Genomic DNA, 14209 nt, shown 5'->3' with positions numbered 1-14209 from the left:
GGGTTTGTAGAAGGTCATAACCGCACTTGGCGGGGCCGCACATTCAGGCTATCTACGTTTTCCAGGTGGGCAACCCAGGCTCCTTATCAGACCCAGAGAAGCCAGGTTTCCGCCCAAAGCGGGTCCTCAAACAAACGACTGCCGGTCGACCTTTACTTGCTTTGGCAGACGGAAAGTTTCTGTGGAAGAGCTCCTGCTGGACTGCCCAAATCTCTGCAGACGGTGCCGGGTGCTCGGTTCTGGGCACTAACAGGCATTGCGTTACATGATTAACTCCCGTGGGCACAGCGCCAACATCGCAGGCCGCGTCTGCACCTTCACCCTCACCGCGGGAGAACAGCCTCCACGAGCTTCCCCAGTCGCATCCTCCCTAAAGCCATTTCAAGGACGGAGGTTTGAGAGGACAATGCTGCTGACCCCATCTGACCCGGTGACCCAGTGAAGGCTTCTAGGTAAACTTTGAAGATTCTGGTGGGCAGTGTGGAGGTCTACTGCTCTAATGGCCACCCAAGACCACCCTGGTATGCAAGTTCCTTTGCGTATTAGAACTGCCACTTAAAAATCTGGACTGGTCTGTCTCTTTCTTTGGTCTTTCCTTTTTCTTCATGTTTGGGGGCCAGTTTCAGTGTTCACTGGAGAACTCCCAAGTTGCACTCCAGCATCTCTTATATCTGAGCGAAAATAAGGAAGCAATGGATCCTTTTTGTGGCAGAAGCATGAAGTACCTTTAAATGGCAGAAGAACAGATATTTGTTTGTACTTAAAAATGGTTTCTCCTTGTGGTCTGACTGAAATATAGACATGATGTTTGAATATAGACATATAGTAGTGGTAGAATAGATGACATTTTTCTATCTAGTTGAGAAGGCAATACATCCTAACCACAGCATGTATTTTGAAGATTTCAGAGGAGGAAAAATAACCACCAATAGATGAAATCAAAACAGTCATCCAGAATTATATTAAAAGCATTACTTCATAGTTATTTTACAGGCCAGTTTCAATTTACGTTTTAAAAATGATATCAATGTCCCTAACCGGTTTAGCTCAGTGGATAGAGCGTCGGCCTGCAGACTGAAAGGTCCCAGGTTCGATTCTGGTCAAGGGCATGTACCTTGGTTACGGGCACATCCCCAGTTGGGGGTGTGCAGGAGGCAGCTGATCGATGTTTCTCTCTCATCAATGTTTCTAGCTGTCTATCCTTCTACCTTCCTCTCTGTAAAAAATCAATAAAATATATTTAAAAAATGATATAAATGTATGTCTATATGTATATATACTAGTATATACATATTTTCCTTTTTTTCAGAACAGAAAGGCGAGGGAGTGAGAGATATAAACATCAATGAAAAAGAAACATAGGTAGGCTGCCTCCTGCACTGGGGACCCGGCATGTGCCCTGACAGAAATCAAACCAGCAATCTCTTGGTGCTAGGGCTGATGTCTAACCACTGAAAAACACTGTTTGGGCAACTGTTTTAGTGTTTATAAGATAATGACAACAATGACAATGAGAATAGGAACAGGAATGCTAACATAATAATCAAGACACTTTACGACGCAAACACTTTTATAGTATATGACTGTCTAAATGCCGAGGCTGACCAAGCAGACCCTAAGTGACAGATGAATGATTACTCTGACACACATTTCTGTGAAAGAGAGGGCTAAGGCACTACTTGGCTATTGCTGCCAAGTAGCCCCCTTTGCCTGCCTCCTTTGAATTTTATTGTCATAACAACTTGAACTAAAATTAACCTCTAGATCAGGGGTCCTCAAACTACGGCCTGTGGGACACATGCAAATACAAATATTGTATTTGTTCCCGTTTTGTTTTTTTACTTCAAAATAAGATATGTGCAGTGTGCATAGGAATTTGTTCATAGTTATTTTTAAACTATAGTCCGGCCCTCCAACGGTCTGAGGGACAGTGAACTGGCCCCCTGTTTAAAAAGCTTGAGGACCCCTGGTATAGATACAATCAGCAAGGCAAGCATCCTTGAGAAAGTATATGCTTCTACAAGGAAGGGTCTAAATGACTAAACATAGTGATTCTAGCAAAACACCCTGGAAAATCGGACTTGTTTGGAAAAGGCAAGGTAGGGGCTGCCACCTTCAGCAAGGTTCCCTCAGAGACCCCCCCATCCTTCAGAGAATCCTCCTTTAGACATTTCAACCAAGTCCTATGCTCCCCCACAGCTCCCCCTTTTTCTTTTGTTGGCTGTACAAGACAGAGGGAGGCAGTGAACTTTCTGCTTTGGAAGGTCAGGGTTTGTGAGGCAAGTTCACTGCTCGAGTTCTGATTTTTAGACTATAAGAAAATAAAAGGGAATTACAATGACAGCAATGGTTAGTGTAATTAAGAAGACAGGGTGCTTACAAGCATTAAATCTTGACATCTAGCAAGGTGTAGGGGACAGGATTATAAAGGGGAAAGGGCTAGGGTGAGGAATGTAGCTACCTGCAGGCCTGGCATCTGTAGGCATCAGCTATTGTTAGGCAATGATGTGATGTTGATGAGATGATGTTGACTCCTGGTGGGTCGGTCTGACCATGCTTATCCGTTCTGCTTGCTGGATTCACAGCTGAGTTACTTCCCTAATTACTTCATACAGGCCTTGAAAAGAAAACTTTAAGAAAAACTTAATCCCTTACTCACATACATGTGTTCTAAGATTTAAAAGAATATGATTACTTTTCAGATGAATTCAGGTGCTCTGTCTATTAGATTTATTATTTAGTATATTTCTAATTCCTTTTAAGATTTTTTTATAAACATTCTATGACCTTTATAAACATTCTTATAACTTTCACAAAGTATTCCTACTCTAATTTCCTTTTTTCCTGTGATATTTCTTTCTTTATATCCCTTCCCACAATTTTTACTTCCTCAACTTTATTTATTTTTTACTTCTATAGACGCTTTGTAACTTATACATACCTTTTATAATTTATACTAGAGGCCCAGGGCACAAAATTTGTGCAGGGGTAGGGTACCTAGTCCTGGCTGGCGATCAGGGCCGATCTGTGGGGCGACTGGCAGGGCGATTGGAGGGGCCCCTGCTGGCACCTGCCTTGGCCAGCCTAGCACCACCCGCTTGCCAGCCCTGCCCCCCACTGCCACCAGCGGTTGCCTCCGTCTGCAAGGCGACCAGCAGGGCAATCAGGGGACCCCCACTGGCACCCACCTTGGCTTGCCTGGGGCCTGCGGGCTGGGGGCAGCTCCTGTGTTGTCTGACCCCTGGTGATCAGTGTGCATCATAGCAACCCATCGTTCCACTGTTCGGTGTATTTGCATATTAAGCTTTTATTATATAGGATACTAGAGGCCCGGTGCACGAAATTCATGCATGGGAGAGGGGTCCCCTCAGCCCAGCCTACACTCTCTCCAATCTGGGACCCCTCAGGGGATGTCCAACTGCCAGTTTAGGTCTGATCCTGGGGATCGGCAGTCGGACATCCTTCTCACAATCCAGGACCGCTGGTTTCTAACTGCTCACCTGCCTTCATGCTTGATCGCCCCTAACTGCGCCCCCCACCAACCAGATCACCCCTATCCGCCTCTGCCTGCCGACATGATGGCCCCTAACTGCCCCCCCTGGCGGCCTGTTCACCCCCAACTGCCCCCCTGCAAACTTGGTCTCTCCCAACTGCCCCCTCTCTGGCCTTGTCACCCCTAACTGCCACCCCCGCAAGCATGGTCACCCCTTACTGCCCCCCTGCTGGCCTGGTTGCCCCCAACAGCCCCCCTCTCCCAGCCTGGTCACCCTCACTGCCCCCCCTGCTGACTTGGTTGCCCCCAACTGCCACCCCTGCCTGCCTAGTTGCCCCCAACTGCTCATCCCCGGCTGGCCTAGTCACCATCAACTGCCCCCCTGCCGGCCTGATTGCCCTCAACTTCCTCCCCCTGCAGCCACCCTGGTCACCCCTCACTACCCCCACTGCCAGCATGGTTGCCCCTAAGTGCCCCCCTGCTGACGTGGTTGCCCCCAGTTGCTCCCCCCCCCCCCCGACCTGGTTGCCCCTCACTGGCCTGGTCGCCTCCAACTTTCCCCCACTGCTGGCCTGGTTGCTCCTCACTGCCCTCCTTGCCAGCCTGGTCACCCCATGCAGCCTGATGTTCAGTCATTTGGTCACCCCTCACTGCCCCCCCAGCTGGCCTGGTTGCCCCACTGGTAGCCTACCGTTCAACGTTTGGTCGTCCCTCACTAACCCACCTGCCAGCCTAGTCACTCCACGCAGCCTGCTGCTCAGTCATTTGTTCATCCCTCACTAACCCTCCCTGCCAGTCTTGTCGCCCCACTCAGCCTGTTTGGTCGTCCATTCAGTTGATTCGGATGTGACAGCCCCTAGCTCTAGATAGATAGATAGATAGATAGATAGATAGATAGATAGATAGATAGATAGATAGATATTTTTTGTAACTTATACATACATTTTGTAACTTACACTTACTTTCTGTAACTTACACATACCCTTTCAGTTTGTCTACTTCACATTCTTTTCCCTTTGTCTTTATACCTTTTATTACATGAAAACTATAAATTCCTTCTAATTAGTTATGATTAAAGGTTAGTTCTACACAGGTTCCTCTATTCCTAGCTTCAGAGCAGTTGGAGTGGTGAGAAGTATGTCTCAGAGTCTATCTCTTCTCTAGTTGGCCTATTGTCTTTGCTCAGCTCATGTCTGTCTAACTGCCTACTATATCCCCCTCAAGGATCTTTTAGGGAATTCTTTTAGGGAAAGGAGAAGCCGGATTTCTTCTGTAATTACTTCCTACTGAGGCAGGTTGAAGGTCTTTCTCAGAGCCAAGAGATCCTTGCTCTCTGCCAGAGGGACGATGAGACCTGGGCACAGAATGAGGTGGCAATGGTGCCTAGAGGTGGTATTCCCTAGGTTTAAAGTAGGGCTTGTAATCTGGTGGAGACACACTGTGTTATAAAATTTAGGATTATTGGACAAAAGTTAGAACAGTTTCTAATAATTTCCTGTTGAAATAATTTTTTGCCCTAAAATTACTCTCGTTTTTATTAAAGACTCATTTATTTACTATATTAAGTCTAGTTATAACTTTATAACTTATAACAATTAGTTACAAATGAAAGTATATTTAGAATCTACTTAATATGCAAATGTAAATAGAATATAATTATTATTTCCTTATTTGACAGAATTTTCCATATACCTTAAATACGAAACTCATTTATGGAGAGAAAGTAATTCTTAAACTTCAAACACTGGGAAGGTAGTCAAATACATTATATATAACTGGTGGCCCGGAGCACGAAATTCATCCACATTAAAAGGGAATTAATTAGAGGAAATATTTTAATATTGCTATTTGCCATTTCTATATAATAGAAGTGTCTGGCTGGCCCCACTCCCATTGAGTGACACCAAGACTTGGCCAGCCCCACATCGGTTAAGGCCCACTGGGGTGAGGGGCATGGCCTCATGGGGACCCCCAGTCTCACCTTGCAGAGCCGTAGCCTCCGGGACCCGCCTCCACAGTTCCACATGCACGCAGCCCCACCCACCACATGTGCCTGTTGTGCGGATAGCCTCTTGGTGATGGATTGTGACGGTGTGATGGCGTGATAACCATTTGCATATTAGCTCTTTATTACATAGGAGTATTACTATTATTATTATTATTATTATTATTATTAAACAGTATTAAAGTAATAAAGTTTCTGATTGCCATAAGATAATTATTTTAATAATATATATAAAACCTTTGCTTCCTAGGCAAATACAGGAAAAAACTTTTTTTCTTACTTTTAGAAATAGGTTTATTTTTCTAATAGAAAACATATTGACATTCTTAAGAATCATAACAGAGATCGTGAATTCCTTAGCTGAAAATTCCCTCAAACTTGGAAATCCCAAGCGGGCTCCAATGACTTACTGCGCAGTCATGTTCATTTTCTTAGCTTAGTTTTCGTAGGTTCCGTCATATTTCGTTGTATTCCTGGCTCCTCATGGGAGGACCACTTTGGCGTGGTTGTCCAGCAGCCCGTGAGTGATGGATGAATGATTGCTCTGACACACATTTCTGTGAAAGAGAGGGCTAAGGCACTACTTGGCCATGGCCGCCAGGTAGCCCCATTCACCTGCTTCCTTTGGCCTTTATTGTCATAACAGCTTGAGCTAAAATTAACCTCTAGATACAATCAGCAAGGTAAGCATCCTTGAGAAAGCACTTGCTTCTACAAGGTCGGGTCTAAATGACTAAACATAGAGATTCTAGCAAAATACCCCGGGAATCAGACTTGTCTGGAAAAGTCCAGGTAGGGGCTGCCTCAAGGGGCCAAAGAGCCGCATGTGGCCCGTGAGCCACAGTTTGCCAACCACTGTTCTAGGCTAAGAAAGGCCCACTGATCTCCATGTTTCTCCTCCCGTCTGGAATTCAAACCTCTTGGGGATGAATGATCCCAGCGATGGCCCCAACACACACTCGGTGTCACTGCCACAGACATTCCCAGTCATTACAGCGCATTCCTCAGCCCACCGTGCCCTGCTCCACCCACTGCCAATCCTCACCTGTCACCCCCTGAGGACCATCATATGTTATCTTATCTGAAATGTGAGCAAGATCTCAAATGCGCCCCTGTCAATAGCTCCCTTGCCCTACCTTTCTTCCTCTAAAAACCTTACATTTTAAAAATATATATTTGATTGATTTCGGAGAGGGAAATAGAGATAGAAACATCAATGATGATAGAGAATCATTGATTGTCTGCCTCCTGCATGTTCCAAACTGGGGATCGAAACCGCCCCTGGGCCTTCCCCCTGGCCCTCCCTGGCCAGCAGGCCCTGGTGGTTGCACATCACTAAGGGAAGGAGGAGGGGCGTAGGTGGGGAACTGCAGGGTGGCAGGGCACCCAGGGCAGCATCAGTGTCTGCCTTCTGTTCCTTCCCTCCCATCCCAGAGACAGTCACCGCCTCTCCTGACCCCGCCAGGGCCTTTAGGCCCCGACTGGCCTGGCCCTGATCAGCTCTGATTGCCCATTAGGCCTAGGGACCTCACCCGTGCACATATTTTCATGCACTGGGCCTCTAGTATAGACAATAAAAGAAATAAAATGTATCCAGATTGAATGGAAAGTAGTAAAACTACCTTCATTTGCTATGACTTATCTTTTATACAGAAAACTCTAAGGGGCCCACTAAAAATAGCTATTAGAACTAATGATTTAGTACACCAAATTGGTATGATACAAGATCAGTATATAAAAATAAACTGTTTCTATACACTGCAATGAAAACAATCTGATAACGAAATTAATTAAAGAAAGCTATTTGTGATAGAATCAAATGGAACAAATGGGAGTAATTTTAATAAAAGTAGAAAATAAAGACTCTGAAAAGTGCCAAACATTATTAAAAGTTTAATAAAGATCCACAACCATGAAATAACAAATGTGGGTGAGAATGTAGAGATAACAGAATTCTTGTGCACTGTTGGTGCGAATGTAAATTGATGAAGCCATGATGAAAAAAAGTATGGATGTTATTGTTAAAAATTTTTAAATGGAGATACCATAAGATTCAACAATTCCACTTCTGTGTATTTATTTGACAAAAAGAAAAGAAAACCCTGTCTTGAGAAGATATATGCACCCCCATGTTCACTGCAGCATTATTTACAATCACCAAGATATGGAAACAGCAGGGTGAGTAAATAAAGATGTGGTAGTGCCCTCCTCCTTCCAGGTGCATGCGTCTGCCTTTCACTCCCTCCTGTTCTTCCCCCGCACGCAAGCATCTCCTAAATTCTAAGGTTCCCATGAGACTTGCAACCAGGGGAGCCATGGGCAGTGGCTGGTCATCCAAGGCTCACCCCCTGATCCTGTGCCAAGGGCCCCTTTTGTCTGACTTTCCAGTGAGCCAACGCAGCCCTGCCCAGGCTCTTTCCTGCTGCTTCTATCTTAGTCCCTTCCTTGTTTCACTGTCCCCAGCTTTAATTAATTTGCCCTCAAAATCATCTAGAACCTGCTGCATACATTGCTTTGACCATTTTGTTATGCCGGTCATGGTAGGCTCCCTCAATGTACAAGTGACCCGACTGGCTTGTAGCACGGTAAAAGCCGTGAATGCCACCTCCAGGGCTATACCTGGGAGAAATCCAGAGCTGAGCCAGGTCAGGGAGGCAGTTCTAGAAAATCGGGCAGCAAGAGATTACTTGCAGCATAACCAGGGTTATGAGGGCTGTAAAGGAATGTTTCTGACAGTTCTCAGTTGATAGAAAACACATCCAAGATCCTGCATTTGGTGTATTCCATCCCTGGGAACTGCTTTCAAGCAGAAGCAGATGCAATCCAGCAGGATGAGACTTTTCATCTAAAACTAACCTCATAGGTATGAGATGATAGAAATAGCAGTGGGGAAATGTTAGGGGCAAGAATAGAACATTGGGGACTAGCTATGCTTATGGGAAATATTACTGCCGAAACCGGTTTGGCTCAGTGGATAGAGCGTCGGCCTGTGGACTGAGGGGTCCCAGGTTCGATTCCGGTCAGGGGCATGTACCTGGGTTGCGGGCATATCCCCAGTAGGAGATGTGCAGGAGGCAGCTGATCGATGTTTCTCTCTCATTGATGTTTCTAACTCTCTATCCCTCTCCCTTCCTCTCTGTAAAAAATCAATAAAATATATTTAAAAAAAAAAAAGAAAAAGAAATATTACTAATGCTCTGTTAATCAGGATTGCCTTGTATTGGTTCAAGAAAGGTCATGCTGACCTGGCTGGGAGTTGCATGCCCCTGGGACCTGGGAGTCAACCTTGGAATGCGGTCCATTCCCATGGAAAGATTAACAACCTTGTTGCCCAAACAATGGAGTTCCACCCCAGCCTACTTCCCCATGCCTGTAATCCCTGCTTCCCCAAACCTTACATATAATCCATATTTCCCTGAATAATCTATGTCTTACCCTACATAAGCAGCTATCTTATGAGGGGCTGCAGAGCAGATTTTTGTAGATGACCTGCTGCTCTCCCATACTGCCGGCAACATTGGAATAGACGCTCATATATGATTCAAAAAAAATCATCTAGAAAAATGATAAAAAATAAAATTTGGTTGAAGAAAAAGATATTGAATAATAATGATAATAATGATTCAAAATGTATAATTAAATAAAGGTAGCAACAATGTTTATCTGAAAGGTCATATTAGAAGGGAATATTTTGTATATCCTCTTCATATGTGAAAACACAATAACACTTAGCATTATATGTCTTAGTACAAGTTAATAAAATATTCTTTTTAATATATTTTTATTGATTTCAGAGATGAAGGGAGAGGGAGAGAGATAGAAATATCAATGCTGAGAGAGAATCTTTGAACAGCTGCCTCCAGCACGCCCCCCACGAGGGATTGAGCCCAAAACCCATGCATGTGTCCTTGACCAGAATCGAACCCGGGACTATTCAGTCTGCAGGCTGATGTTCTATCCACTGAGCCAAACCAACTAGGGCAATATAATATTTTAATAAAACAGGAAATGCGTTCCTTTATTAGAAAAATGTGCATACAGCCCTCATCAAGCTCAGCTAGTTAGAGTTGTACCGCCACCCCAAGGTTGCAGGTGAGATTCCCAGTCATGACACATGCAAGAGGCAATCAATGAATGCATAGATGAGTGAAATAACAAATCAATGTTTTCTTTTTCTCTCCAAAATCAATTTTTGAAAAGTGAAAATAGGTTAAGGGAGCTCTGTTGTTAAGAGGCATAACAACATTCGTGTCATAGGGATAACAGAAGAGAAGAAAGAAAGCAAAGAATTGGAACCTTTTTGAAAAAATAATTACTCAAAATTTCCATAATCTGGCAAAAGAAAATAGACACAAGTCCAGGAAGTACAGACAGTCCCAAACAAGATGAACCAAAGGCCTATTTTAAGACACATCATATTTAAATTGCCAAAGATCAAAGACAAAGACCATCTCAGAGGCAGTAAGAGAAAACCAGCTGGTTACATACAAGGGAAATCCCATAAAAGTGTCAGCTGAATTCTTAATGGGAACTTTGCAGGGCAGAAGGATTTGGCCTGGAATATTTTTATTGATAAGAGAAAGAGAGCGAGAGAGGAGAGAGCGAGAGGAGAGAGAGAGAGAGAGAGAGAGAGAGAGAGAGACATCAATGGGGGAGAAAAACATGAATTGGTTGCCTCCCACACCCATCCCGACCAGGAATGGATCCAGCAACATCGGTATGTACCCTGACAAGGACTCAAACTGGCAAACTTTTCCGTGTGCAGGACAATGTCCAACCAACGTAGCCACACTGGTTAGGGCCGGCATGGAATATTCCTAGTAATGATAAGAAAGGACCTACAACCAAGATTACGCTACCCAGTGACATTATAATTCACAATTTTTTAAAAAAACACAGATAAAGACTTTCCCAGACAAGTAAAGGCTAAAGATGTCAAGTGCCATTAAACCAGTTTTACAAGAAAAGTAAAAGGACTTCTTTAAAAAAATAATGAATAACAAAATGGTAATAACGACATTCCTATCAATAATTACTTTAAAGGTAAATGTTTTTAATGTTCCAATAAAAGACATAGGATGGTTAAATGGATTTTTAACAAAACATACATATGCTGCCTACAAGAGACCCACTTGAGATTGAAAGAAACACACGCTACCTAAAAGTAAAAAGATGGAAAAGGATATTTTATGCAACTGGAGATGAAAGAAAAGCTGGTCCAGTAATACTTACATCAGACAAAATAGATTTTACCACAAAACTTATAACAAGAGACAAAGAATGACATTTCATAATGATAAAGTGATCAATCAACAAGAAAATATAACCCTTGGAAACTTTATTGCATTTAACATAGAAGCACCTAAAAACTACAGAAAAGGAGTATTGGTGGGGGGAAGGGCATAATCTGAGATACTGACAGTAAGACAGTATTAGTAAGGTACTTTAACATTCCATTTAAATCAATGGATAAATCACCCAGACAGAAAATCAACAGGGAAACAGAGGTCTCTAACGACACATTAGATCCGATAGTTTTAACTGATTTACAGAGAACATTTCACCCCAAACTACAGAATATACATTCTTTTCACGTGCATATGGAACATTTTCCAGGACACACCACCTCTCGGGCCACAAAATAAGTCTCCATAAATTTACAAAATTTGAAATCATATCAAGAATGTTCAAAATGACAATGGGATAAGAGTAGAAATCAATTACAAGAAAAAAACCCCGAAAACCACAAACACATGAAGGCTAAACAATGAAGGGTTAACAAAGGTATCAAGGAAAAAATCAAAAGGTACTTTAAGGCAAATGAAAATGAGAAGACTATGACCCCATATCTAGGGGACACAGCCATAACAGTTCTAATAGAAAAATTTACAGCATTATAGGCAAAGCTAATAAACAAGTAAATCTCAGTTTAAAAATATAACCTTATACCTTGAATAGAAATCATATTGTCTATTACAAGGCCAAATATAACAAGAAATCCTTTTAAGGCTGTTGTTATTGTTATATCCTCAGGAAGTAACAAAACACCATAACATGTCTTAGCATAAGAATGGTTGGGAAACAGTTAATATTTCATTAAAAATTACAGAGGCACGGCCCTAGATGGTTTTGCTCAGTGGATAGAGTGTAAGCCGTGAACTGAAGGATCCTGGGTTGATTCCTGTCAAGGGCACATGCCCAGGTTCCAGGCTCGATCCCCAGCAAGGGGCGTTCAGGAGGCATCTCATGAATGATTCTCATCATTGATGTTTCTCTCTCTTTCTCTCTCCCTCCCTTGCTCCCTGAAATCAATAAAAAATTTTAAAATTACAGACGCATTTATTAGAAAAAAACATGGACATAATTTTAATCACAAACACCAAAGATAAATGAAAACACTGAGAGATTAGGCCCATCTCTGAGTGACAGCACACATCAGAGTCTGCCTGCAATGAGGAAAGTGCCGATTCTCACATGGAAGGACTGGCTCAGAGCCCTCACTGCAGAAGGTGGTACAAGAACAAACTGTCACGGGGCTCCGTGGCACTGCACCATTGCAGCTGTCACAGTGGCATCTGAATCACAGTCAGTAGTAGAACCAACAGGACAAGATGATTACTAGACAAATTAGACCTCATGCAAATGCAATCTAGAGAACAGTGCATACCTTTCAGAAAACAGCCTCAACCATGACAGTCTATGTTTATTGCCTGGTGGACACCTAAGGGCTTGCAGGAAAAGCCAACTGATGTGGATTTTTAATGTTGAATTGTGAACATCTGTAAAGCTTCCACCCGACATCAATGGAAGTAAAGCAGTGGCTGGCTGTTTTGAGGATATTATTGGCTGGCAGGGCAAGGATTGAGAAAAACAAACTAAAAAATATCCTCTCTTTTTAAAAAATATATATTTTATTCATTTTTATACAGAGAGGAAGGGAGAAGGATAGAGAGTTAGAAACATCAATGAGAAACATCGATCAGCTGCCTCCTGCACACCCCCCACTGTGGATATGCCCGCAACCAAAGTACAAGCCCTTGACCGGAATCGAACCTGGGACCCTTCAGTCCGCAGGCCGACGCACTATCCACTGAGCCAAACCAGTTACGGCTATTCTCCTCTTAATGTGAATTCCATATACAATTCCCAGCCAAAAGCAACACACACAAATGAAAATAATACACATGCAGAATCTATAATGAACAGTAAATATGTACAAAAATATGGTAAATACTTATTGACTAAAATAATAGTGAATATCAAGTGCAATTAAAAATTAAAAAAGAGCCCTAACCGGTTTGGCTCAGCGGATAGAGCGTCAGCCTGTGGACTCAAAGGTCCCAGGTTCGATTCCAGTCAAGGGCATGTACCTTGGTTGCGGGCACATACCCAGTGGGGAGTGTGCAGGAGGCAGCTGATAGATGCTTCTCTCTCATCGATGTTTCTAACTCTCTATCCCTCTCCCTTTCTCTCTGTAAAAAATCAATAAAATATATTTTTACAAAAAAAAAATTTAAAAAGAATATACAGTTGTGTAGAGCCCATTCATTCAATACCTGTCAGGGCACAGGGAAGACAACCCATCAATGTTTCTCTCTCACATTGATGTTTCCCTCTACTTCTCTGTCTTCCTCACTCTAAAGCATCAATTTAAAGAAAAAAAAAAAGAATCAATACTGAGAATGACCAAATAGGTCAAAAGTTTATAGGACTTCTTTAATGCTGTGTGTTTTGGGGGGTATATATGACTTAACTTGCAACAGGCTTACATGTACCAGCTAGTTACACTAATAGGATTTCCTTCCAGTGCCGTTTTCAAGCTACTCTAAAAGTATTTGTTAAAATTTTTAAGTTTTTTTTAGTTGTCAATTATACAGTGTACATTCTCAAATGGTATTGTAGGGATATGAGGCAACATGAAGGTTTTCCTACATTTTTACATTCAATAGAATTCTTCACTTCAAGTTTTTATATTACCTTTCTGAGGAAAACGGACAGCTAAAGGCTTTCCCACCTTCTCTAAATGTATACACTATTTCTCCAGGTGTATTCTTACATGTCCAAGAAACGCTCTCCCACATTCCTTATGTTCATATACTTAATCTTGGGTGTGAGTCCCTTCATGATTTTTAAAAGAACTAGGATGGCCAAAGGCTCTTCTACAATCTTTACATGACAGGGCTTCTCTTCAGTGGGTTCTTTCATCCTTTACAATAAACTGGAAGAAATGAATGCTTTCTAACCCTCTAACATTTCTAGAGTCCATCCCCAATATGAATAATCATACATGATGGCAGAGCTGAGAGATAAATGAAGGCTCTTTGCTATTCCTTACATTAACAGTGTTTATCAATACTTTTTTTTCCCTCACATGTCTGTAAAAACTAGTAGGGAACCAGAAGGCTTTACCACATTCCTTACATTGACATTGCTTCTCTCCACCAAGAGAATTTTTGTGAATATGAAAGGATCTGGGGTGACTATAGGTTATCCCACATTGCTTGCATTCATAGGGTTGCTTCCCAGTATACATTTCATGTATCTAAGACAGTGGTTCTCAACCTTCCTAATGCCGCGACCCTTTAATACAGTTCCTCATGTTGTGGTGACCCCCAACCATAAAATTATTTTTGTAGCTACTTCTTAACTGTAATTTTGCTACTGTAAACAGTATGTAATTATATATGTGTTTTCTGATGGTCTTAGTCGAC

General features: G+C 42.5%; 1 long non-coding RNA gene across 1 annotated transcript; it reads right to left on the bottom strand.

The window, feature by feature from the left end:
- Positions 1-2467: 2467 nt before the first annotated feature.
- Positions 2468-9019, bottom strand: LOC118659323. The gene is made up of 3 exons (XR_004968493.1): positions 8934-9019; positions 5909-6055; positions 2468-2630 (listed from the first exon to the last, which is right to left on the bottom strand). It is a non-coding gene; the product is annotated as an uncharacterized LOC118659323 (long non-coding RNA).
- Between the last annotated feature and the right edge of the window lie 5190 nt (positions 9020-14209).

Source organism: Myotis myotis, unplaced genomic scaffold, assembly GCF_014108235.1.
Source record: "Myotis myotis isolate mMyoMyo1 unplaced genomic scaffold, mMyoMyo1.p scaffold_m19_p_6, whole genome shotgun sequence".
NCBI classification, from domain to species: Eukaryota; Metazoa; Chordata; class Mammalia; order Chiroptera; family Vespertilionidae; genus Myotis; species Myotis myotis.
This window is presented reverse-complemented; position numbering and strand designations above follow the sequence as displayed.